Source organism: Crocodylus siamensis, chromosome 4 (genome assembly GCF_052110815.1).
Source record: "Crocodylus siamensis isolate JL-2025a chromosome 4, ASM5211081v1, whole genome shotgun sequence".
Taxonomy (NCBI): domain Eukaryota; kingdom Metazoa; phylum Chordata; order Crocodylia; family Crocodylidae; genus Crocodylus; species Crocodylus siamensis.
The window spans coordinates 6,111,055-6,133,958 of record NC_143398.1 but is presented as its reverse complement, the minus strand read 5'-3'; the positions used below and the strand labels follow the sequence as shown (position 1 = coordinate 6,133,958).

Here is a 22,904-nt window from a genome sequence, read left to right as displayed (position 1 = left end):
CAAGCTTGTTACGAGCATTTAATTCGCTCCTTTTAGCGTAGACCTATATGACTGTTTCGTATCTCAGCTTAAGAGGCAAATTTTAACAGATATGACTGGCTCATTTCAGAAGTTCAAATATATCCTGTTAAAAAACTATCAAGGGGTACAAGGAAAGGAAACTGGATTACATTTAAGAAATACCCAGAAAGACGCTTCAAGCCTTAACAGGTTAAACTGCAGCTCCGGGCTTTTGTACAAGAAGATGAGGTAAGAGTCGTGTAGTCTTGATACTCATGCATTTTAAATTCCACAGAACCCAAGGTTAAGCAGTACTTCTAGTTGTCTAACTGTTTCCTGGCTTATACAGTCCTTGCACTGTGTGGTAGTAGTCATGTCAAACAGCCTCCAGAGGGGAAAAGAGAAGGAGTGGTGGTGGGACCTTGAAAAGAATGAACTTTACTGGAACTCGATTCCCCTCCTGGTCACTCAAAGCCTGGTTTGCGGGCTGTCAGGATCATTGTGCACCAAGACTTTTTACCTGAAGGATAGCGAGAGGGGTCTCACATGTTTCTTTTTCCTTTGAAGACGAAAGAACTGCTGAGCTGGAATCTCACAGGAACTGAATCAAACCGTAAACATCTATTTTTGAACACAGTATATTTACCAAGATTGTGTAGATTACTGGGGGGTTTTTTTAAAGAGAAATATTAAACTCATTTTATGCACCAAGCACAATCTTTTGTCAAGGGGAGTGTGCACGTGCAAGTGAAGAAAGACCAAGAATGTGGGCCAGGGCACAGTCTACCGCACACAGCTCCATCAATGTACTTCAAACCTGACCTGCAACACCTTGCAATCTTGATTTTCCTGGGCTTCCTTCCATGCCACACAATGCAGTGCTTTCTATAGAAAGTTATCCGTCTTAATACATCCTTGACAAAAGAGTCCATTCTCTATAAGGTTTATAGCCAGACACACATTACTCGAGGAATCTCTTTAAAAATACAGATATTAACGCTTTCAATTTCAGTTCAGTTCTTCCTTGACGGTTAAGTGCATGTGCCTTGAATGTTGTAGTGTATTTTTTATTTTATATCGTATCGCGGGCAGATAAACAGGGAGGTAGAGAAGCATGCAGGAGGGTGAGAGTGAAGCAGCTTACACATTTTTCTGCTGACAAGCTTTCTATTTCCACTACACATCCTTCACGAGCACTTGGAGCTCGACTGCTCCAAAACCTGAGATGGGTCAAATTTCTGCCCCTCAACATTTTTCAGCATTGTTGTCTCTTTTCAGTGCCAGAAGCGGGGTTCTGTTCACATGTATCTGAATGGTCAGCACTGTTGGTTAATGCCAAAATTCAGGCTATTATAACGCAAACAATGATACTGAGACAATTTGCTCCTTGAAAGCATTAATAAGGCTTCTCTTGTTTTGTTAAAAATAAATCACATCTTGTAAAAATATGTGGAGATGCGTTTGGCAAAATATACAAATAGATTTTAAAAAAGAGGTTAGGAATGTTATGACCAATAACTGCATGCTTTGCTATACACATTCAAATAAGAGATGTCAAACCTCACTGCTTCGCGGAGGTAGCGGTAATCACTACAAGAGACTGAAAGGATGTGAACAGCCAAGAGGATTGGAAATGATTTTAGTATGGCATATGGGAAAAATTAGAAATAAAAGGACAAAATTAAAGAGAAAATATAAGCTGAACATCAGAAAAAAAATTCTGGACCGCAACATATATTAAGCTGTGGAAGAGTCCCCCAAGGGAAATAAATAAAGCTCAAATCTTGTATAAACTAGATAAAACACTCAAGAAACAATTCTGCCATGGTATGGGAGAGGGGCTAGTTCACCTCTTTGGGGGTTTTTTTGGACTATGAAGGCTCTTCCCTTCCGAATGAGCACAATATCAGACTGGATGCATAAAGTTGGATTCATCTCCTCCAAAGCATTAGATATGGACCTGCTTTGAAAATAGGGGGCAGGACCTGATGCATCATAGATCTAATCTGTTATGACAAGACAAATACAATACTCTGTCCATGTGCACATGCACACAAGTTTATTAGGAGCCAGACTTGGATGAAGGGGACCATCTGGATCATTGTCTGTTAAAGACAAATTGAAAAGGAAGTTTACAACTGAAACTTACTGTCCAATTCAAGTTGGAAATAATGAGAATTTCGCCAAGGGATAGAAAACATGGGAATAATTTTTGAAATGGCAACATTCCTAACTGGATATATAGCCTTGAATTCAAATATGTATTTTTCAGCAAGTTTTCTAGAACTGGTAAATAAATGACTATGAGGTAGAAATCAATGACTTTATCATAAAAGATGATCCAGGTGATGCCAAAATCAACAGTGCTGCCATTCTCCTCCCCTGCTCAAAACCCAAACCCAAACATCATGGACAGGACAGCACACCAAACACCTCTTGGCTCCCAGAAAGTGGACGTGGCCAACTGCAGGGAAGCGTGGGATAAGAAACAGCATGATACAGCATCATAAGGCATGCTAGGAATATACGTATTACCACATGAAATCAGCTCCCAGGTTTCTTTAGCTCAATATCTTGCCTCTGACACTGGGAGCTTCAAAAGAAGGGGATGGAGGAGCCATCTATAACTTGTCCCCTTCCCTCTCTGCACCCAAGTGATGACCTGATCTCGAAAGCCAATCTCTAATTTAAGCAAAGAACAAAAACAGAACAAGTTTCACAAAAGGAACTGGATAACTTCCTGTCCTCAGTGATTTCTTATGCTAGCCAATTAAACAGTTTCATTATATATTTTGTGAAAAGGTGTCTCCTTTTACTAGCTTTGAATTTCCCATCTATTAATTTCACTGAAAATCCCCTTGCATTTGTATAATGAGACAGGAGGAATAGAAGTTCCCTGTCTACCTTCTTTAGACTTCATTATTTTATGTCTCTTCATCATGTTCCTCCTGGAGAAGGTCACCGAATGGATGGCTACTTTACAGCGCCAGGTGCTACTGGATTCCTGGACCCTTGTCAGTCTGGTTTTTAGCCTGGATCAGTAGTGCAGGTAGAGTGGGGTGAGCAGGGCAACCGCCCCAGGTGCCGACTTAGAGGGGGCATCAAAATCGGGCTTTGTTACAGCAGGCGCGACACCATGGCACCCCGTCACAGAAGTTGGGCGACCCTTCGCTCCACGGTGTATGGGACTGCAGAGAAGCTATTGCAGCAGAGGGACAGGGTGGCCGCACACCAGCTCTTTCTGCCCTGTGGCACAGGCTCCCCCTGCACTCTTACTTCCCCCCAGTCCTCTACCAGGTGTAGAGCTCTGCCTCCCGTGGCAAAAATCCCATTCTGTTCCTTTAGGTCGGCCCCTCCCTTTGACGCGCTATGAAACACAGGACTCCTCAGCTTCTACGACTGCGTGGCCCAGGGGACCATTGCAAAGGCTCCTGGGACTTTGGCTGAGCCTGCTTCTCTGCTGCAGCCCCATACACTATGGAAAGGAACCTACTTAAATCACCGTTTTGTGATTTCCATGGAAACCACAAAAATGGCGATCTCTGTGAAAAACAGCATTGGCTGCGATTTCCCAGGAAGTCAACCAAAAAAACCCACACTTAAAAATAAAATGCCAGCTCCCCAGTGGTCCTCACTGCCACTGCCACCCAGCCTGCCCAGGAGGGGAAGGTGTTGGCTGGCAGGGTGGCAGGAAGGGCAGCATCCAACGTGGCACCTGCCCCTTATGCCTCTCTGCCAATCAGCACTGAGGGGCGGGGCTGCACAAAGGGCAGCCAGCAGTCAAGATGGCAGCTACTCCCTTGTCCTTCTGCCCCCGGGGCCTCTCCACCAATCAGCACTGAGGGGGAGGAGCTGCAGCAAAATGACCAGGAGGAGGTTGGATAGATATCTGGCTAGAGTATTATGATCCCAGTACTTGTTCCTGCCCAGGGCAGGGGGTCAGACTTGATGATCTGTTCAGGTCCCTTCTGACCCTAGAAACTATGAAACTATGAACACAAAATCGGCTCTTTGAGCCATGGCCTAATTGCTTTACCTTGCCACAAGTTAGGTAGGGTCTCTCCCTGCCCTGCTCCCCAGTGGGTGGCATTCTGCACAGGGCTCAATACACCTCAGCCCTGGATATAGCACAAGGACTGCACTCTTGACCGTGATCTTTGCTTGGAGGTCGACAGGGAAAATTTTGCCTTGCTGATCTTCCTATATTTTTCAATAGCCTTTGATACAGTTGACCAGGAAGGGCTGATAAAGTATTTACATGACCTGGTGGGGATGTACAGGAGTGCTCTAAAATGGCTCTGCTCTTCCCTGACAGGGAGGTTCAAGAGCATGGTGACAAGCTTGAGACCTTTCCTATAGGGTCCCTTAGGGCTCTATCATGTCACTCCTCCTGTTCAATGTCTATATGAGGCTGCTGGGTGAAACCGTGCAGAGACCTGAAGTGAGGGGCCATCAGTGTGCTGACGACAGTCTGCTCTACCTGTCTTTCTCATCTGACCTGGGTCGTGCAGTCTTGGGCCTTTCCCGGTGCCTGGCTCAGTTGGGGATTTTGACCTATAAGGCTGTAACCGGCCTATGACCTAAGGGACCACTCTCAAGCCCCACCCTGATCCCTAAGGTCAACCAAAACCAACCTCCTGCAAATACCTGCAACAAGCCAAACTCACTTGATGAAAATGCATGAGGTCATTCTCAGCAATTACTCTTCAACTCCCTCCCCTCCCCTCCCCTTTGAGGCCCACCAAAAGCTTGGACCATTTTCCAGAAGTGCCATAAGACTTTCCTATCTGGGCAGGCATTGGACAAAGAAAGCAAGGCTAGGATACTGTTTAGGGGGCTTCTGTTTTATTTTCATACTTGCTTTTATAATCTGTTTTGCTCTTTTGCTTTGTTCTCTTGTGCGTTTTCTTATTTTTTAAGTTATTTTGTTCTCTAACTGTAAGCTGCCCTAAAGCTTTCTTGGGAAGGGTGCCAGGTAAATCAATTAGACAAAAAAATAGTCTCCTGTCTGAAGTAACAACATTTTCCTTCTTATCTATGGAAAGGATGCAAGGCAGCAGTACCAACCGACAGCATTAGTGTGCTGGATGCTAACCAGGAGCCACCAACAAGCAGCAGCAGAACATAAGGTTCAGGGATCACAGTAAGCGCGTAGCTTGAAATGAAACCATCAGCTAAAACCACATATGGGCCAATGCTGAGAAAAGAGGCTTGGCACCTTGAGCTAGAAACTAAGAACTGCTAACTCCAGAACACCAATCCCACATCTGCACTGACTTGGTCTTAAAATCATAAGATTGGATTCATTAGCTGCATCCAGATGAGCACAGATGTGCGGTATGTGGTGTTGCAAACCCATCTGCAGTGCCACACACCACAAACACAGAGCAGCGTGGTTTTTAAAAATTTTTTTGACCACGGAAGATCCTGGGGTCAAAAAACCCTGCCTAAAAAAAGCCAGGTGGTGCATGTGGTGGCAGCGCATACCGCCCCAAACCAGAGCTTGCCCAGCAGGAGCCACAGTCCAGCTGCTGGCCAGGCTTCCTGCTGTGGCTGCAGCCCCAGGAGGCCCCCAGGATCCCAGGTAAGGCTGCCGGGGCCAGCTTAGCTGCGCATGTGGCATGGATGTTCCCCGGGGACACAAGATGTGCCACCGCTACTTGTCCCTGAGGAAACTAATGTCTGTGTTCATCTGGATGCACCCATCTACTCCAAACCTCTGCACAAATGCAGGATGAGCTATTTCTAAACCATTCCTGACCAATGATTATCCAGCTTCTTCTTGGACAGGTGATTCTACAATTTCCCTGGGCACATCTACATTATGGACCCTCTATCACCATCGGTGTGCAGGTACAGCTATGCCAGCAAAGCCTCCTGTGGCAGAGAGGGCAGTCTGGTACTTCGCCACCTGAAAGAACAGAAGCTAAACCAACAAAACCATCCTTCTGTTGGCAGAACTGCATTCACCAGGGGCTCCGCTGGCATAAGTAAGGGGTGTGATCTTTGCATGAACCTAGCTAACAGTGTTCTTTGTAGTGTGGACTGAACCTCCCTCTGTGATCTCCGGCAGTCACCTAATCACTTCGGCTTCCCTTTTCCCATCTATAAAACTGGGATAGCTGCACTTACCTACATTATTGTGTATTATTTGTATGATACAGAGCCCCAAGATAAAAATCAAGAGGCCGTTGTTCTGGGCACTATCTGTTAAATATTCTAAACATAAAAGGCACAATATAAATGCAAAAACAAAGTTACAAGAGCGTCACATATTGTGAGCCTACATAATTTACTTCTTACCAACTCCTTGCTGAATAAATTTCTCTCCATTGAACAAACAATTAAGTGAACAGACTGCAAACTGGCATGATGTTGTCTCTGTAAGCCTTCAAGCAGCGTGGATTGATAGCTCAGGTACAAACTGCCTTGTCCATCAGAATGGTTTGTTACAACAGAAACCCGAAAATGACCACTTCAGATCCATCTTCTAGATCTCCACAGGTACTAAAATCCCCATCAATCTCTTATTAAACTGCTGATTGCCCCAGCTCTACACCTACCATGTCTATAAAGCAGATATGTATTGCCAGGACAAATAAGCTAGCCCCATCCAGAGATGTTAACAGGAGTCCTCTGCACAAGGCACCTTCCTTTCAACTCAGCACTGGTAAAACCTTGGGTGTAGTACTATGCTCAGCTGTTTCAACAAAAAAAGAGATGTTGATCAACTGAAGAGAGCAACAAAAATGACTGAAGGTCTACCACAAAAATGACTGAAGGTCTAGAAAACACGAACTATCAGGAAAGAACTGGGTTCATTTAATTTAGAGTGGGAGGAAAGACTGCAGGGAGCCATGATTATGATCTTCTAATCTGCAAAAGTCTACTACAATGAGGGAGATAATAAATTGCAATGTCCACTGGTGACAGGACAAATAGTAATGGATTTACACTGCAAGAGGGAGATTTAGGTTAGACAATAGCAAAGACTTTCTAACTGGAAGGCCCGGTGGATACTAGAACAGGAGATTGTGGAATTTCCGTCACCGGAGAGTTTTAAGCGCAGGTTAGACCAATGTGCATTGGGAACGGCCGAGGTGCAGTTTAACCCGGTGTTGGGGCGGAGGGGTGAACCTAGCTGATCTCCCAAGGCCCTATTTTCTATGATTTGATGAAAATGCTGAAACGTGAGGACATGGAAGCCAGCATAAAAATATAAATTTGGTTTCAAACTTTACTCTCTATTTACTGTTCTGCAGTATGGCTACACTGCATATTTTCATAATTAATGGCAAACTTTTTAATTTTATTTTAAATGAAGCTCACGCAGCCTGGATGATAGAAAATGCATGGACCCTACATAAACTTTTGGGGCTTTATTGCCAAGGAGGCTGCCCATCTCTTTAGCATATGACCTGCTCATGGAGATAACTGAACTCATCACATCTCTGTGAGGAAAGCAAGGGTCATTATTTCCATTTTACAGGTGGCAAGGCTGAATCATAGAATAACTTGGTGATGTGCTTGAGATGACACAGGATACAAGAGCAGGGAACTGAGCCCATCTCTCCTTAGTCACAATCAAATGTTTTAACCTTAAAACTACCCTGCCTTCTGCTGGACTTCAGACTAACACAACTACCTACCCTGTTATACATTTAAATGTGCAGCTTTGGTCACAAAAGCAACTATTCAGACCTTCTCACTAGACCTACCAGCTCACTGAATGCCTTCTAGTAAAAATCACCTTCCTATGGTTAAAAACACAAAAACACAAACCTCGCTGCAGTTAGCCTTTCAAAGCTCACACAGCTACTAAGTAGGAGTAAATTAAATTCCATTTTGTTTCAAGGATTATCAACATTATTTCCAGATTCTAAATTCTACAAAGTTTTATGACTACTGATGTAACAGACAGCAAGTTTATAGTATAGTTTGAATATCAGGATACTATGTCCAAGTTGTTATACTGGTGATTTAAAAAAAAAAAAAAAAAAAAATCAGTTATGATTTCTGAACTCGCTTAAGATAAAGAAGCTACGGAAAAAAGCCCCAAAGTACTGCATGCAACCTCTTAATTCTATTTTTGCGAAGCCCATTTTCTGACTATAATAAAGTCTGTGATTTAGTGTTCGTTTCCAAACTGTATAATACACACTTTGGTTTGACAACTGTGATTGCGCTTAGCTGGGTTCTACGCAGAATGACTGCAGTCTATTTTCTTCACTGATTTTGTAGATCAAGTATTAGATCAACACTACTGCAAAAAAAGAAAAGAACTGGTTAATTACCACTAGCAGCAAATGAGCTGTAAAGGAGGTGTTATGAATGTAAATCACTGATGCCTGATGCAGCAACAGCGGCATCTGTGCATGCAGCTTGCAAAGTAATGAGATTGTGATGATGTACTGGCATCCTGCTTTGATCACTTCATCTTGTTCAAGAGCTCTGCTGGGAAAACAAAGGTTAGTGGCACTGACCTCGCTTCCTGCAGACTGCACATACAAATATTAGCAACTGATCAAGGATTGATTTCTCTCCACCTCACCCCCCTTTTCTTTTTCTTTTCTTTTCTTTTTTTTTTTTTGGGAACAAAGGGTTTCATAGTTGGAGGCCGTATTTAAAAAGGTATCGCATGCTTCGAAAATATGAAGTGTCATGTTCTAACATGTTGAAGTAATTGGCAATTCATTCTTCACCCTGTAACCAGAAACAGGTGCACGCTACTTTAAAAACCCATAGCATCAACTGTGTAGAACGAGTTCCCTCTCAAGCAGACAGGCTTGCTGCTATGTGCTCTAACGCGGGGGCTGTGAGATTTGTAGGCTTTGAATCTACAGATGGCTGCTTCAGAAGGAAAATAGGTATTTGTAAACCTCAGCAATGCAAAATTACAAGATACAGAACAAATGTGTGAAAAAAAAGAAAAGAAAAGAGACTACAGCTTTTAGCCTCCCTTGTTTTAATAATGTAATTGGGAAATAGCTGACTTGTGTTTTATGTAAAATTCCAGCAAAGGATGTTTAACATATTAAAACAAAAGGCTTTAGTCCTTGAAAGGGAGTGTGAAGCCAGATGTATCACTGCAGAGTACAACTTGCCAACTACATCGAGAATCAGCAGTTCCCATTGGTTGCGAGTGGCTCATGAAACTGCAGCCAGCAGCAAGAACTGCCCTTAATGAGTGCATCTATCAATTTTCAAGGGACTTGGTTGATTAGCAGTACACAAAAATAAGGAACGTGCCAATTTAACTGTTGGCCACTGATGTGTGAAGGAAGAGTTTCACTCACTTGCTTCCATAAGGAAGTCTAATGGGCCCATGTGAGCAGATATGGGAGTCTTGCAGTATTACCCCATGAGCTCTTTCCCCTATCAAGTCTTTCCGCTTCAGCATGTGACAATGGAAAAAAGCTACAAACCACACTAGCACAGTGAATGAATATTTCAACTGCAGTGATTCCTTTAATTCAACAGCATCAGTCAATGCCAAGTGAAAGGAGTTTCTGGTTCTGACTTTAGCAAGTTTGGGAGAGGAAAGGGAAAAGGGAAAGGGGAAGGAAAGAAAAAGAAAACTGCATCTCTAATCTCCATCAAGGACTTGCTAAACTAAGCAAAAAGCTGGTGATAACTTGTGGGTGGTTTCCATTTACTTATGCCAAGTTTATATAAGGGGAAGGGAGGAAAAGACACACAAGACATAGTAAGACATGGTCTGGGTTGTGTTAATGAAGATCTTGATTATAGCATAGTATAAAAATGAATTAATAAGTCACTTAGGCTACGTATACACAGCTTCTGTGCTGCGATCGGGATTGCTGCCAGGAAGCACGATCCACCCACTCACTCCTGCACATGCAAAACATGAAGCGCAGCAGTGCAGGCAGCTTAGATAAAGTAGCCTGCAAATCACTCTCGAGCTCTCTAGCCCAGGTGTGATTTCTGAATCCAGATGAGTGCCAGGCATACTGTGTCACTTTGGGGGCTCACTGAGCTGGAGTGGGTGGGTGGATTGTACCTATTCTTGTGGTAGTCCTGGGCTTACAGTGGAGGAAGTGAGGACGCATGTCCTCAGGTCCCCATAAATGCACTGAAATGTTATTTGCTGGCCTGGAGAAACTACTTCAAAGACTCAAGTTCCAGTTGTTGAATATCTAAATGAAACCCATACTCTTCTATGCAAACAAAAGACAAGATTCTGCACTTACGATATAGGACATGGGATGAAACACAGCCACTACTCCACGTTCCCCCATTCTCCCTCATTCAGAAAGAAACTTCATCCAGCTAAAATGGACACAATTAATATTTCATATCACTGCGCTGGATACTCTACATTCCTAATGGATTGTATTGATCAAAAGAAGAAAGTAAATGTCTAGGTTGCTGTAGGGAAAACTAAGTTGTCATTTATGAAATGATCGTTGTTTCAAGGGTTTAATATACCAGAGCTTCTGCATTATATCAGCAAATAAAGGTTAGGGTTCAGCCTTTTTGAAACTGTTCAAAGCATGTCTCTGTATGTGTTAACATGGGTTCATCTAAACTAGGGGTCGCCAACCTTTTTCCTGCTTCAGGCCACAATGACAAAGTCCAGGTAGAGGTGGACAAGCATTAGGACACTGCCACCATCAGCAATCATCCTGGCAGTAGCACAGGGAGAGGGCCCCCAGCCAAAGCCCCCAGCCACTGAAGGCTGCTAAAGCTCCACGTCCATGGGATGGATACAAAGGTTTCATGGCTCAAGCCTGGCCCATGGGCCATAGGCTGCTGATACCAGGTCTAAAGTACCAGACTGCTTTGGAGACAACTGGTGGGGATAACTGCTGCCCTTGAGATAACTATAAGAGACCATTAGGCTCCTTTCTGAACCTGGATATTGAAACAATATTTGACAGAAAAATACTTTGGGGCTGAGAACTGACTGGAAGAAGTTTTGAACTGTGAGCAAAGGACAAACTAGGGCAAACAGGACAAATTAGGGCAACTGGTGACAGAGAGGGGGGACAATGCTGAGGTCTTCAATGAGTTATTTGCATCTGCATTCCTAGACACAGACCAAGACAAATCTCCCAAATGGGTCACAGATAGACACAGGAGGGACAGCAGCCCACCAATGGTTAGTGCAGATTTAATAAAGGGGCACTTGGAGGGGCTGGATGTATTCAAATCAGCGGGTCCGGATGATCTTCATCCAAGGGTGCTGAAGGAATTGGCCAGTGTCCTAGCACAGTGTTTCTCAATCTTTTAAGTACCCCCTAACTTCTGAAAATTTTAATAATTACCCCAACACTCAATTTTCCAGGGGATTTTATATTTACAGACTAATGTGTGCCATATGCTGGAAAAAGGACTGTGTCTGCAAGGCCATGATATAAGAGATGTCTGATCTGGTGTGGGTAGGGTTACCACCTTTTACATCAGGGGTGCACAACTCAAGTATGTACCTGGGCTAGAGGGGATGTTGGCCAAAGCTAGGAGGGCTGAATTATTCACCAAATTATTACTGGCGAATTTAAAACGCCACACAATGCATGGCGCACCAAATTCCTTCCCATAGTTTTGAGAGAAGGAAGGGGCGAGAGAGAAAGAGAGAGAGAGTGTTGGGGTACCTGAGGGGTACACATACCACAGGTATGTCCTAGCAGTGCCATTGGCATGGCTGTTCAAGTGCTCGTGGTGCTCCGGTCAGGTCCCGGAGGACTGGAAAAGGACCAATGTGGTCCTCCCTCCTCCCCTATTTTCAAGAAGGGGAGGAGGGAGGAACTGGAAAACTATAGGCCAGTTAATTTCACCTCTCTCCTTGGGGAAACTCTTGAAAAAATCATTAAGGATCACATTTGTGGGAGCCCGGCAGGGGAAATAATGCTGAAAGGAAATCAGCACGGGTTCACTGCCTGACTAACCTTGTTTTTATGACCAGGTTACAAAATGCTTAGATGCGGGAGTCAAGGTAGATGTCATCTACCTAGACTTTAAGAAGGCCTTTGATACGGTATCACGTTCTGTTCTCATAAATAAGCTGACAGGCAGTGATGTAGATGATTGCAGTCAGCTGGGTGGCAAACTGGCTTAGGGGCTGCACCCCAAGAGTGGTGGTGGATGGGTTGATATCGACCTGGAAAAATGTGGGCAGTGGGGTCCCATAAGGCTCGGTCCTTGGACGGGTGCTATTCAATGTCTTCATCAGTGGCTTGGATGAGGGCGTAGAGAGCGCCCTGTCCAAGTTTGCAGATGATACCAAATTATGGGGCAAAGGTAACACACCAGAGGGTAGGGAATGGATCCAGGTGCATCTGGACAGGTTGGAAAAACGAGCAGAGGGAAATAGGATGCACTTCAACAAAGAGAAGTGCAAAGTGCTGCACCTGGGCACAAAGAACCATCAACACACTTCCAGGCTGGGGCATGACCTTCTCAGCAGCACAGCAGTAGAAAGGAATCGTGGAGTCATGGTTGACTCCAAGATGAACATGAGTCGTCAATGTGAGGAAGTGATCAACAAGGCTAACCGCACTTAATCGTGCATCAGCAGATGCATGACAAACAGGTCCAGGGAGGTGATGCTCCCCCTCTACACGGCACTGGTCAGGTCGCAGTTGGAGTACTGTGTCCAGTTTTGGACGCCAAACTTCAAGAGGGATGTGGACAACCTCGACAGGGTCCAGAGGAGGCGACTCATAAGGCTGGGGGCCTGCGGGCAAGGCCCTACAAGGAGAGACTGAGGGACCTAGATCTCTTCAGCCTCTGCAAGAGAAGGCTGACAAGTGATCTTGTGGCTGCCTGTAAATTCAATCGGGGAGGGCAGCAGGGAATAGGAGATGCTCTATTTCCTAGGGCATCTCCTGGAGTAACTAAGAACAAAGGGCACAAATTGATGGAGAGCAGAGTTAGGTTGGACATCAGGAAGAACTTCTTTATGGCAAGGGTTGCCAGAGTCTGGAACGGGCTTCCAAGGGAGGTGGTGCTCTCCCCTACCTTGGGGGTCTTTAAGAGGAGACTGGACAAGCACCTAGCCAGGGTCATCTGACCCCAGCACTCTTTCCTGCTCAGGGCTGGAGGGACAGGGGGGATGATGACTCGATGACCTACTGAGGTCCCTTCAGACCCTAACTTCTATGAATCTAGCTTCTTTTGCTTTATTCCTTCTGGGTTCGTGGAAACAGGATTGTGTACGTTCATCTGACATCAACAGGACAGCAAAGATGCACTCCATCCTCAGTTTCTCCTCCAAAGTGACACAACCTACAGAAGCCCAAATTTTGACCAACTGTTCTAACAGAAAAGGGGTGACAATGTCATGCACCAAGTCCACGTACCCTTAGGTCCTAGGGACATTTGCACACAAGCTTGTGCCACAGCACAGGGTGCTTTTAAAAGTGCCCGGCGCTGCGGCACACAGATTTGTAGAAACAGTGAAATGAGCAACAGCACTGAGAAAATGGTAGCATTTTTTGAACTAAAATACATCAAAGGTGTTTTAGTTCAAAAGCATGCCGCTGCCATTTTTGGTGTGCTGACACACATTTTGCCACTTACACAACTGCACACAATGCAACGCAGTGTGCATCAGCTCGCATGTGCTAGATCTCCAACACATTGCAGCATGATAAGGTATGTGTGTAAATGCCCTAAGTGGTCAAGTTTAGTGTTATGCTTAACACCATTTGAAACACCTGAAACATTCTTCACTCATGAATAAGTTGTGCTAAATATCATGCAGTGCACCCTAAGGTCCTAATGAACCCGTTAGGATTGAACAAGATTTCAATAAAGAGTTATTTCCAGAACGCTGAAATACTGAGTTTAACTGCAACTCTCCCACTGACTTGTTGAGTAACCCTGGGTAAGTCAAAATATTCTTCAGTCCTTATTTCTCAAACGTAAAAAGGATATACCAACATATAGCAATATTCAAAGATACCCAGTTTCGAGTACAGTACTGTTTCAGGTACCAGGGCAAGTAATATTAGAATGGCTCAATTATGATTGGGGATTCAGGTTTTCTGTTTCCCATGGAAAAACAGAAAATAACCATGGATTTTCCCTTTTGACTGAGAAAAAAAGCAGATTTTTCATTTTAACAGAGAAACACCTGGATTCTCCACTTTTGCAAAGAGCTTCCTGCAGGCTGGCAGATCCCCAACCTGCGAGGGGCTGGAGGGAGCGGGAAGAGGGCAGTCAGGCAGAGGGCACCATGGGCTTGTGTGCACATATACGTGCACGTGGCAGCCAGGGGGCAGCTGGCTGGGGCTGACTCCCCGCTGCTGCGCACACCCCCATGGAGCCGGGGGGGACACGTCCCCCAGATCTGCACGCAGCGGGGTGCAGAGGCAGGGTGCCCACTTCAGGCTCCGGCTCCCTGTCCCGCTGCCTTCTCTGCAGCCCAGCAGGCGTGACCCAGCATGGCAAGGAAGAGCAGGGCTGGGCGGGGAAGCTTGCTGCCACTGCTGGGAGCGGTGCACCACCCTGAAGAAGCGCCCCCTGCCTGCCCGGCAGCAACAGGGGCAGTGGCGCAGAGTTGTGCCCCACACTGCTGCCACGTGGGCAGGGGGCACTTTGCCAGCAGCGGCAACGAGCTTCCCTGCCCAGCCCCGATGGGTCTCGCTCAGTGGACCATGGAGGCCCCGGGGGGAGGGCAGCAGGACGCGGAGCCTGAGCCCACAGCAGGCAGCCTGCACCCAACCCACCCCACCCCACGGGCTCTGCTCCGGCCGTGGGGGAGGAGGAGCCGGGCTCCACACTGCACTCCCCCACAGCCGTCGCTGCCTCCCATCGGTAGCAGCCGGGGTTCAGGCGCTGCTGCGGGGGACCCGGGTGCCTGGCCCCATAGCCCTGGTAGTCAGGGGCCCTTCAGCAGGGCTAGGGAAGGCAGGCCGTGGGTGGGAGGTAAGGGGCACCAGCACGGCTGGCAGGCTGTGGCTTGGGAGTGAGGGGCCTGGACCTGTGCCCTAGTGAGCAAAGGGGGCAGAGGGAGCTCTGATCTTCCATGATAAAAAGCCCACAATCAAATACAAAAATCTATAGGTACTTTATTTTATTATAGTGATTAAGGCACTGGCAGACTTCCAAATTGTGTTAAAATTGTAAATATATCAGTCATCCTTTGTGTTCAATTGGTACCTATATATAGATGTAGATATATTAGTGATGTCTCATTTTAACAGCAGGTTTTGGTTTTTTGCTTTTTAAATCAGAGACTCTGTGATTTTTAAACAGAGAAAACCAGAATCCCTGACTATGATGCAGTGCTAATAGGTTGTGTGCTATCCTTATGCGAGAAAGAGTTAGCTTATTTAAAGTATATCTTTAGATCCCACTACCTTGTGTCAAGTAAAGTTTCCACAGTAGTTACTACAAGTTCAGCTTGATGAAGGCATGCACAATCTGGCTGATTATTTCCAAGTAATTTTATGTTTTCATGTACTGGAAAAATGCTATTTGATATTTTGCAGTACTCAGTAGGCTTCGTTTGGTGTTTATGATGCATATAATGTTAAATATATTCACATTTGTTTAAATGAATTAATTTTCATGAAAGGTATTGCATTGTAAGCACAAACAAGAGAACCATCTGTGTATTTGTGCAGGCTGCCCAGCACTTCACTGTATGAGCTGCTCATGGAGACAACTGAATTCATCTTCATAACACCTCTGTGAGGAAAGCAAGTGTCATTATTTCCATTTCACAGGTGGCAAGGCTGAATCACAGAATAACTCAGTGAGATACTTGGGATCACACAGGTAACAAGAGCAGGGAATTCATAAGCCCCTCTCTACTCAGTCGCAGTCCAATGTTTCAGCCTCAAAACTACCATTCTTCTCTACATCATATTTCCTTAAGTACATTAAATGAACACCACTGGGTTTACGTGCAGGCAACATTTCATGGTCTGTTTTATTTTCTTATTCATTTAACAGAACTTCTTCATAAACTTTAATTGTCTCTATTTTCTTTAGGTCAAAATAAGTTAAACTAAAGACTATTTAAAAGATATTTAGTGTGTTTCCCTCTTGCTGTCCATACAAATGATAATAAAATAACCAACCAGTGCCTCTAAATTACCTTTCCAGGCAAGACCTCAAAAGTGCTTTATAACCATTAATAAATGGTGCTGTATAGTACTTGAGTTGCAAGCTGGAGGGATACAGCCTACTGACGCTCTGTCAGGTCCTCTGGTTCCCCACCCTATTCTGAATCCAAGTGAAAACACTACTCATAATTGTCAAATACCAAACAGGCTGCTGCTTGGCTACCACAGATACAGTGAGTTAAGCCATCTGAGCTATGGAAGATATCCAGGACCATGTGAAGTGGCGAGGTCTCACATGCAAAAGCAAAATTCCAGGAAGATCCTGAACTAGTCATCTTGTAAGAATAAATTTGCATTCCCCCATGGCAGGGCTCACACGCCCATGCACACACAGCGGGTGCAACTACATGCAAAATGAATGCAAATAAACTGTGGTGCATATCATGCCGGAGTTTATTTCTCACAGGTGCAGTGTCTTCACGTGCATCAAGGATGGCAGCATGTTGAGCCAGGTCAGAGCAGCCCCGGCTGGCAGCGGGCCCGGGGGGTCAGCCTCCCAGCCCGTCTCAATGTGCTGCAGGGGGGCTGGCTGAGGCATGAGGGTGCTCCAGGGCAGGGCAGGCAGCCCCACACTGAAGGACCCTCGTGTCCCAGTATCTACACGTGTTGCTGCGCATTAAATAATGGCACCGCAGGATGGTACTTGTACTTACAAGTACTAACCTTTGGCGGAGTTCGTTTCCTGTGGCCTAACAGGGACAATTATGCACATGCCAAAACTTTACTACGGAGGTAATTAAGCAGTTCCCCAGTAAGCGTCTCATGTAGGTGCACCCAAGAAAAATATAAGCTTCCCTATCATATATAACAGGCTATGCTCTGAGCTACACAGAATCCCCCATGGCTAAAAGTACTAGCATCCCTTTAATTTTTATTCTTGGATGGAAAGTCCTGTGTTTGTGATCTTAAGAACTGGAGGCAACCCCCCCCCCTCAAAAAAAAACAAAAAAACAAAAAAAAAAACACCCACAAAAAACCACCCTTCATCACAAAGCAGGGGACCAAGATTTCAGCTCTCATAGGCACTATGAGTTTTGGAGCACTGAAATGATACGTTCAGATGCTATGGAAAGATTTAGCCTTCTGTTCTGCACCCCCAAGAAATGGCTGTCACAGACCTAGTGTTGCCCAAAGGGAGTTTTGATTTCATGACTTTAGCAGCTCACACTTCCCTTAGAGCTGTGGGAAGGTTTTCACCACAGGAGTTGCACGTGGTAGGGAGAAATGGAACCGGAGAGGGACAGCTAAACATCCTGAACAGCATTAATAAGCACCTATGAACAATGACATCTTCCACACAATAGAAACCCAAAAGGTGAAGGGGAAACATTTATGTTAGGCAAAGTTTGTCCTCTTCAATTACTCAATTCCTACATGAATAATCATGATGTTACTTGGCTCTGAAGACCACGGGGGAATAAAATGTCAGTGCTACAGCTGCCAAATTTCCTGCTACCAGCCTTTCAAATTAAAGAAAAAACAATACAAATGCAAAATTTAATTAGTTAGTAAAAGCCCAAATCCTTGCCCAAAGCCCAGCTCTTCCTGTAATATTGCATTCTTTTCTTCTTGTGTAAACTTCTCATTATAAAGGAGACATCTTCATAATATAATAATTCTGGTTATAATGTAACTGCTGGTAACATAACTCCTGCATTAGAAAAGGCAGCATGCTCTAGTAATGTTGTTTTAATATAATTTGTGTACTGCAGGAACTGACTGAACCTGATCATTTAGAATTTGATAAATGTGAATTAGTGTCTTAAAGAGATAAACCATTTGATAATTTAGAATTTGATCAATATGAATCAGGGCCTTGCAAAGATAAAGACATTTATCATGCACATTTGGAATATCAGACTAATTCATACAGCACTGAAGTACCTAAAGAGGCATCAGTAAGTACTGCAGACAAAGTACAGAGGACCTGTCAGTTCTCTGATATAAACATATACATGTATTTAGTTTTCTCCTTCAAATGATGGAAATTATCCAAAAAGACTGCTGAAGCTAAAGGTGATGTACTTTCCAGGCTTAAACAGAGCCAGGAAAGAGAAATCCAAGGAGGACACGGAGGGAGATTATTTCTAACTCCAGAAATACATTTCTGTTTAAAAGGAGAAGCTGAAATGCAAGCTTTCTGCATGCAGTGAACAAAAATGCTAGACATGTTTAAAATAGGTGGAGCGGCTTCCTAATATCACCACAATTAGTTCCATTAATCTCACACTTCCAACTTGAAATCACACTGACATGCAGCGCATTGGTTTATGCATTTAACAGAATTATAAATTTAGCAGTTCAACCCTGTTTAATTCTTCTTTTACAGCCAATTAAACAAGCTCTTTAAATATTGTTGCTTGAAACTGTCCTCGATTCTCATATTCAATTACACTGAACACAAGTAGTGCTTGGTGACCCAAAAGAGCATCTTTCTTTAGGTTTCACTAAATCATTCATAATTTATGTATCAAACCACACACAAATGACTGTGTTAACTAACATCTGTTAAGTTTAAACCCTCAAGACTACGGAAATTCACAGTTTTAAGAAGAGACTTTAACACAAGGGAAAATGTGAAATATGGGAAAATACAGATAAATTTACTGATTTCAAGTACCCCTTGTTGGATAATTATCAAATCTCTCTCAATGAGATGCACTGAATTAGTGCATTTACAAATTCTTTCTAGTCAGCCTCTCTCCCCCTTTCCTGCTTTTAAGCAAAGGAGCAAAACCAGAATCTGACTACATGCAACAAACTTCAAAAATTCGGATAAAATGAGATCCGGGCCCAAAATCTCTGTATTTCTGGCTCTGCAAAAACAGAACGATCCATGCTGTAACATGGACTTCAGTGGAATTCTTCATAGGCTTAAAACTTAAGGACGTGTTTAAATTCTAGGCCACAAAACACCTGCCGGAGGCTGTGGAGAGTTCTCCTGCTGCAACTTGTCCGTAATTTTAATACAGTATTTTCTGTCTTTGCTCCTTTTGTATCGTGAGTTTTTCTTTTACTTTTTTTAGACCTATTTCAGAGTTCATTTTAGGGCTGTTCAGATCTGTTGCCAAACTGTAATCGGGTACAAGTACTGCAGATTACTGATGATAAACAGAGTTACAAAGCCCCACCAGGGGAATTGCCATCTGTGGATGACTAAAAACAGACAACTGACTTTGAAGGACCCATTTGTGTTTATAGCCTAAGGGTCTACATGTAGGTACTATAATCTGCAGAGCAGAGACATAATAGCATCAATTAGCCTGCTATGTTGCCTTACTTTCATATGAAAGCTAAAATTCCTTGAAAATTATTTCCCTCCAAGGGTCCAATTAAGAGAAAATGGTCTCACCAAGTTTAAGAACTTTACAACCCCTTTCTCCATATCTCCTTTGGTCCTCTCTAGCTAAGAAGGACTTTCAACATTCTTGAAAGTTGTCTCTTAAGCTCCCAGATTTTATAGGTATTGCCTGAAATTTTGTCACGCGAGATAGCTTACAGTTCGCAGATGATACTAAATTATTTTTGTGTAGTCAAATCCCAAACCGATGGAGATGAGCTGCAGCAAAATTTTACAGAACTTAATGGGTGGGTAAAAAAGTGGCAGATGAACTTCAGCGGTGTCAAGCGCAAAGTAACGCGCATGAGGAAAAATAACCTCAAATATACATACACGATGCCCGGCTGTGAACTAACTTGTACAATTCAGCAACAAAAAACCCCAAACATCTCGGAGACATTTTAGACAGTTCTCAAAAAAACACTGTCTCACTGTACAACAGTGAAAAGGAAATAAAAAAATATATATATCATTGAGGCACAACATAATCCATGGTGCACCACATCTTGAATATCATGCGCAGTTCTGATCGCTACATCTCACAGAGGATGTAGTGGAATTAGAAAGAGGTCTAGAAAAGGGCACCCAAGATGATCAGAGGTATGGAGCATCTGCCAGATCAGGAGAGACAAGAAAGGCTAGGCTCTTCCGTTTGGAAAAGAAAAGGCTGAAAGAGCACGTGGCAAAGCTCTATAAATCAGGAAGGGTGTGCATAATATTAACAGGTAACATTATTCACTAAGTCCCAAAATACAAGAACAAAGGACCACCCACTGGAATGAGCAGGAGGCAGGTTTAAACCAAACAAGAAGTACTTTTACGTAGCACATTATTAAGCTATGGAACTCACTGCCACCAGAGGCTGTAGAGGCAGACAATATAACCAAGTATAAAAACGGGCTACATGAATTAATGGCAAACAGATCCATTAATCATTATGAAACAGAGCAGTCGGGGTTGTACTCTCTGACATCCCCAACAAGGCTGAATCATGCTATCGAGTCAAGCAATGCTCCTTCTCTAGCCCAAACCTGGCTCCTGTAGATTAAAGACTTCAGTCCGTAGTGCTGGTAGCTTTAACCACTGGTAAATTTGTAAGTGAACATTAATAGCAAAATCACAACAGCTCTTATGACTGTAACATACATAATTATTTCACTTTCAGGTTGTTTTAATATTTTATGCTTTTGTATGTTAATATAAACAGTCAAGCAACTGATGGGTTGTCGGCTCTGCACTGGTTTTCGCACCACACCAAAAAAACCTGGACACCGCTCTTTTGTATTTATTTTTTAATAAAGCATTTACTGGTTGATGGTGAGAGTGAGGCTGTAAAAAATTATTTTCAGGCTCACCTGAAAAATGATGAATGGCACCGTCTGCCTAATGGACAAATTGGCAGCAACAGAAAAGTCCAAAGCTAAGGGTCAAAATCGCTTTGGCCCATCAACTGCTGTATCTTCATTTCACCATCCTCAGAACTAATTAAAATGATTTAACTTGACTATCACTTCCAAGGGTAAATTTCAATAGCTAATTTTAATGCCTTTCATGCTACACACACGAAATTAATTCTACTGGAAGGCAACGTTGACACCCAAGTTTTGGTATTCCATTAATGAAGATATATGTTTAACAAGTACATTTTTATACCCTTTCTTACACAGTGTCACATATAAACTAATTACTCACTGTGCTGCCAGTTTATGCAGCTTGTAATATACTGTGGCCTGAACACCATTATTGCTATTGGCATCCTTTCGTCTGCGAGAGACGGTGGATGTTGCAGCCTATGACACAGATCGTTTCCAGTGTCTCACGTGACTCAGTCGTCCAATCCGAGATTTGTATGATCTGTGGCAGTAGTTGCAAGGGTATGGGTCATGGTTGGTTGCTTCCTACAGACTTTTTTCTCTTCAAGCTGTTGGAACCAATTCCTGTCATGGGCTTTAATGCCCTGGTGGAGACGACAATGCCACTTGTTCCGATCTCTCGCCAAGGTTTCCCATTGGACAGGATCAATTCCAAATACCTTCATACCACGCTTGAATCTTTGTAGTGAAGCTTGGGGCATCCTAATGTTCTCCGACAGTTCCCCGTATAGCATGTCCTTGGGTATACGCCCATCTTCCAATCTGCTCAGATGGCTTAGCCAGCACAGTTGTGCCCGAGTAGGGATGTCACACTTGGTAAATCTGCCCTTTAAAGAACCTCTGTGTTGGTAACTTCTCTTGCTATTTGATGTTGAGTGTGCGGTATAAACTGTGCAGGTGGAAACTGTTTAACCTTTTCTCTTGATGTGCATAACTTGTCCATGTTTTCCCACCCCACATGAGAGTGCTGTGCATGCAAGCTTTGTACAGTAGCCTTTTGGTCTTGATGGTAAGCTTTGAATTGTTCCATGCTCTTTTAGTTAGCCTGCTGAAGGTGGTGGCAGCCTTTCCGATACAAACATTAAGTTCTCCATCCAGTGAGAGGTCAGCAGTCACTGTAGCACCTGGTAGCTGAATTTCTGGACTACTTCTAGCTAGTTCTCATTTAGGGTGATTGATGGATCTTGATGGATCCTGTCCTAGCACAACTGTTTTCTTTATGCTGACAGTGAAAGCAAATGCCTGACAAGCTCTTGAAAGGCGATCCATAAGTTCTTGGAGTAGGTCTTTGTTGTGGGCTCTCAGGGCAACATCATCAGTGAATAGAAGCTCCCTGATAAGCACCTTTCTAACTTTAGTCTACGCCTCAAGTCATGACAGATGAAGAGTTTCCCATCCAATCTTGTGTGAAGATACTCTCCACCTCCCAGGTCTTTAAAAGTTCAGGAGTCCCAAGAAGAAAATTCCAAAGAGTGTAGGGGCAAAAACATATCCTTGCTTCACTCCGCTTTTCGTCTCGAAGCTGTCCGATGTGGACCCCTTGAACTGACCAGGTGTGTACATGTTGTCATGGAAGAAATGTATAAGCCTTAACAGGACTGGTGGCCTTCCTATCTTTTCTAGGACTGCTGAAGTTCACAGAACTGACGGCCGTCTGGAATCTAAGTGAGATGATACGCTCTCATTTTCCAATGGGTATTTCAATAAGCTTTACCGACTTGTTACTCACAGTGAAACCAATGCGTGCAGACGATTTTCTTCCATGCTTTTATCTTGCCAAAAGAAGGCAGAACTGGCCTCTTGCACAGAAGCAATATCTAGTTCTATCCAAGTAAAGTACTATGGCCAGAATACCAACCTCCCCCAGATTCAGTCATTTCAACAAGCAGCCTACCCACAGCATATTGCAAGGTCAGGAACAGAATTTTTGCCTGCTATAACATGAACAGAAGGAGAATGAAGCAAGTCTTGCATTCAAAAGCTTGTCTAACTTTATTCCAACCATGCAGTTGGTGTAATAAAAGATATCACCCCAAATAAATCTGTGTGTCTCGCATAATTCTTGAACCATCAAGCTGCAGGATCACTCTAACA

At 43.9% G+C, this 22,904-nt stretch overlaps 1 protein-coding gene across 3 annotated transcripts in view; it reads right to left on the bottom strand.

The window, feature by feature from the left end:
• The window catches only part of CHCHD3 (coiled-coil-helix-coiled-coil-helix domain containing 3), a 223,496-nt gene that overhangs the window by 23,837 nt on the left and 176,755 nt on the right, over positions 1-22,904 (bottom strand). The gene's annotated exons all lie outside the window — the stretch shown is intronic.